The following is a 3,530-nucleotide window of genomic DNA, read 5'->3' as shown; positions in this document are numbered from 1 at the left end:
GCAGATCGCTTGAGCTCAGGAGTTCAACACCAGCCTGGGCAACATGGCAAAAACCTATCTCCACAAAAAATAAAAATTAAGCTGGGCATGGTAGTGCACACCTGTATTCCCAGCTACTTAGGAGGCTGATCACCTGAGCCTGGGAGGTGGAGGCTGTAGTGGGCCATGATCGTGCCACTGTACTCTAGCCTAGGCAACAGAGCAAGACCCTGTCTCAGAAAAAAAAAAAAAAAGAAATGAAGATGAAAAGATACAGAGGGACTATATAACCAGACATCATATGTCATCATTTCGAAATACCCTGAAAGCAGTAAGAAGCCACTTAAGATTATTAAGCAAAGGTACTTGGGAGGCTGAGGCAGGAGAATGGCATGAACCCAGGAGGCGGAGCTTGCAGTGAGCTGAGATCGTGCCACTGCACTCCAGCCTGGGTGACAGAGTGAGATTCCGTCTCAAAAAAGAAAAAGAAAACAAACAGACAAAAAAGATTATTAAGCAGAGGAAGAGCATGTTATTCTAGAAGCAATATGAGAGAGGCAGTTGAAGAGACTGGAGACTATAAACTAGGGGTTCATACGGGAAGACTGTATCCTATTCCATGTAAGAAATGAGCTGTAGGAATGTCAGTGGAACTGAGAAGAGATGGATTCAGGGCACATTAGGGAGATAAAACTGCTGACAGTTAACAGTGTGTTGGACCTAGGTGTCAAAGAAGAGAGAAAAGGCAAAGACAGCGTCTCAGTCTCTGACTTGAGAAACCAGATAGATGGCAGAGCCATTTCCGGAGACGGCAAATAATGGCAAAAGAGCAGATTTGGCAGCAAGATCCTTGATTTGGACCTGTGGAATTTGAGATGCCTGTGATGGAGGCAAAGTGGGTGCTTGTGGGAGGAGGAGAGGTTGCAGAACTAGGAGGAAGAGTTGAAGGAGGAATAGAAGGTCAGCCTCTTTTATACATGGCAGCAGTATTTACTAAATGCTGTATTTTTTTGAGACAGGGTCTCACTCTGTCACCTAGGCTGGATGGAGTGCAGTGGTGCAGTCATAGCTCACTATGACTTGAATTTGTGGGCTCAAATATGATCCTCCTGCCTCAGCCACTGGAGTAGCTGGGACTACAGCCATGTGCCACCAAAAAATTTTAAAATTTTTTGTAGAGATGGGGTCTTACTCTGTTGCCCAGGCTAGTCTCAAACTCTTGACCTTAAGCAATCCTCCCACCTTAGCCTTCCAAGTAAATTTTTTAATAGGTTAAAAAAAGTAAGTTTACTACAAAATTTAACGTATAAAATTCCTTCAAAAAACAAGCCGTTAACATTCAATTTGTCAGAAAGGTACAATGACCTTGCCTAGAAATGAATATTAAACTCAGTCCAGATCAAAAATATTTCACTGCTTGGAAGGGCAAATGGTAAAATTTAGTGTAATTTTGAGACTGGAACCAGCATTTACTTACATGATAATAGTGAGATAAAGAGCCAAACAGTAATAGTATTGCTTTCCCAGGAGTAACATGACAGTGGAGGCTGTTCCTTGTAGATAGAAAGAAATTAAGATGATCTTATAGTAACCAAACTTTTTCAGCCAGGACTGACTGATAAGTACAAGGCACTGAAATGGAAACAGAATGGCATTGTGTTAAGATGGAACTCCATGCATTATTAAGCTTACTCACTCTTGCTGATGACAAAATAAACGTTCTTATTGCAAAATAAATTGCTGGCGGTGACCCATGCCTATAATCCCAGTAGTTTGGGAGGCCAAGGTAGGAGGATTGCTTTAGCCCAGGAGTTCATGACCAGCCTGGGCAACATGGTGAAACTCTATCTCTGCAAATAATACAAAAATTAACTGAGTGTGGTGATGTACAGCTGTAGTCCCAGCTACTAGAGAAGCTGAGGTGGGAGGATTGCTTCAGTCCAGGAGGTTGAGGCTATAATGAGCTATGATCATACCCACTGCACCCCAACCTGAGTGACAGAGCAAGACCCTGTCTCAAAAAATACGTACTAAAGAAATTTGCTTCTGAATTATAGTATCAATTGAAACACACAACTAAAACTATCTTGCTTAGAAATGCCATTATTATCGATATATATCAAAAATTGATTATGAATAATAACTTTTTTTTTTGAGACAGTCTCAAATCTGTCATCCAGGCTGAAGTGCAGTGGCATGATCTTGGCTTAGTGCAACCTTTGTCTCCCAGGTTCAAGCAATTCTCATGCCTCAGCATCCTGAATAGCTGGGATTACAGGCAAACACCACTGTGCCTGGCTAACTTCTGTATTTTTAGCGTTTCACCATGTTGGCCAGGCTGTTCTCAAACTCCTAGGTTCAAGTGATCTGCCTGCCTGGGCCTCCCAAAATGTTAGGATTACAGGTGTGAGCCACCACATCTTGCCTGAAATGTACTTTTTACCCCAAAATCAAGCATCAGAGGAAAACAAGAGTTAACATTCTGGGTTACTGTGTCCTGCCTAACTTTATATATTTTTATCATTATAACACATTCATTTTAAGAGCTCAGACTTAGATTTTTTGCATTTCTTGCTATTAATGAAAAAGTTCATTGTTCTAGACTGAAAAGTTTATGCTAAATATACATATGTACATTAACAAAGATCAGAAGATACTCTTTGTTTTCAATAAAAAAGCACACATTGTTTATCCCTGAAAAGTTTTCACTAACCAAATGTATGTGCATTATAGTTAGAAGAGAATTTTGAATGATGTAAGTAGAATACAGATGTTCTTTAGTAAACATAAGGGTTTTTTTCCCCTGACTGATTTTTTGACTTACTTTTCTACTTGTAAAGAACAAGAGTTCATTTTCTGGATACTAAAAAACAATGGATCAGTGACTAATGTGGTCCAAGGCATTTCTTAGAGTTCTGTAAGAGGAAGTATGTAAAACACCCCAACAAGTCCAATTATATTCTTAAATATTATTACAATATTATAAAGTAACACATTTCCACATATTGAAATGCAGCTGCTGTTTCTCCATCTCTAGTACATAAACATACAAAATACAAGAAATTAATAATGTAAGAAATATGTGGTAGAGTGGAATGTGCAAGATTTTTTTAAAGACAAGGTCTTACTGCGTTGCCCAGCCTGGTCTCAAATTCCTGGGCTCAAGCGGTCATCCCAAGTAGTTGACTACAGGCACGCACCACCATGTCTGGCTGGCCGGGCGCGGTGGCTCAAGCCTGTAATCCCAGCACTTTGGGAGGCCGAGGCAGGCGGATCACGAGGTGAGGAGATCGAGACCATCCTGGCTAACACGGTGAAACCCTGTCTCTACGAAAAATACAAGAAAATTAGACGGGCGAGGTGGCGGGCGCCTGTAGTCCCAGCTACTCAGGAGGCTGAGGCAGGAGAATGGCGTGAACCCGGCGGGGCGGAGCTTGCACTTTGGGAGGCCGAGGCGGGCGGATCACGAGGTCAGGAGATCGAGACCATCCTGGCTAACACGGTGAAACCCCGTCTCTACGAAAAATACAAGAAAATTAGCCGGGCGAGGT

The 3,530-nt window shown here is 41.8% G+C and overlaps 1 long non-coding RNA gene across 1 annotated transcript in view; it reads right to left on the bottom strand.

The window, feature by feature from the left end:
- LOC105545131 overlaps positions 1-3,530 on the bottom strand; it is a 10,335-nt gene that overhangs the window by 2,054 nt on the left and 4,751 nt on the right. The window contains exon 2 of the long non-coding RNA XR_001006874.1: positions 1,457-1,611. This is a non-coding gene — a long non-coding RNA (uncharacterized LOC105545131). The remainder of the gene's footprint in view (positions 1-1,456; positions 1,612-3,530) is intronic.

The sequence above is a fragment of the Mandrillus leucophaeus genome, unplaced genomic scaffold (genome assembly GCF_000951045.1).
Source record: "Mandrillus leucophaeus isolate KB7577 unplaced genomic scaffold, Mleu.le_1.0 Scaffold32, whole genome shotgun sequence".
NCBI classification, from domain to species: domain Eukaryota; kingdom Metazoa; phylum Chordata; class Mammalia; order Primates; family Cercopithecidae; genus Mandrillus; species Mandrillus leucophaeus.
Note: the sequence above shows the minus strand (reverse complement) of the source record. Positions and strands in the feature narration are given on the sequence as shown.